Source organism: Lathamus discolor, chromosome 11 (genome assembly GCF_037157495.1).
Source record: "Lathamus discolor isolate bLatDis1 chromosome 11, bLatDis1.hap1, whole genome shotgun sequence".
NCBI classification, from domain to species: Eukaryota; Metazoa; Chordata; class Aves; order Psittaciformes; family Psittacidae; genus Lathamus; species Lathamus discolor.
Window position 1 is genome coordinate 9,029,024 of NC_088894.1, and position 1,067 is coordinate 9,030,090.

Sequence of the window (1,067 nt, forward strand, 5' to 3'; positions counted from 1 at the left end):
CAGTTACAGCTAACTGGCACTGCCCTGCTGCACACACGCTGGGGAAACCCAGCTCATCTTCCTCGGCTGCACCTTCACTTGGCAGTCGCCACTGTTATAGAGTGCTTGGATAAAATCAGGGAGTCAATTAAGTAAAATGATATATCAATTTATTACAATAAATTTGGCAAGCAATAGCAAGCAAAACAGCGTTGGGCGGCCGGGGAGCCTCTGCTCCACCAACGGTGCGCAACCCCCTTTCTCCTGGTTGTGGTTCTTATAGTCCTCTGCTTCTGGTATACGTGTCCTTCCGCGGTGTGCTCTGCGTCTGCGCCAGTCTGTTGCTATGGGGTCTTCTTCTGTCTCTTGGTGGTCGCTGGGATGAAGGCCCCGAGTCTTCCTCTTGTAACCGTCTTGTGACCTTCGCTTAACACATAGCTCGTCATATCTTGCATAAGTACAAAGCTTGCACAAGCACTGTTTACATTACCGGATGTCTGTGGTTAATACAAGGCCTACTCCTTCTCTGTTCAAGGCCGACATCTGGCTTTTCTACTAGCATAAGCAGGATTTGATTAACAAACGTTATCTCTTTTACTACAGCCACGGCTTTTACCGCTACTTAAGCACCAGCTTTTCCCAAGAGTACTGCTCGCACAGCTCGGTGCCGTAACCGCACCTCGCGTTCCCTCTCAGTTGCATTAAACCCTGGCGTGGTCCGTCACCGCCCTCCCCCCTCAGCGGCCCGGGCAGCGGTGAGGTGAGCGGGGGCACCCCACAGCCCTCCCGCTGCAACACCTCGTTTGGCCATAAATCACCCAAAATCGGTGTCCCATGAGGGGTCTCCTCATAACTAAGGGGGAATTCCGCTGCGGTGAGGTGCGGGCAGCGATGAGCCGCCGGGTGACCCACCCCGTCAGGAGCCATTGTACCCCCCGGCGTGCGGTGGTACGTCCCCCCCCGGCACCGCCCGATGGACTCGCCCGCCCCGCCCCCCCGTCCCACCCCTCCCTCCTTGAGCTGTGGCCACGCCCCCAGCCGGCTGGTTGCTATGGAGCAGAGATGACTCCCTCTTTGTGCGCCGGAAG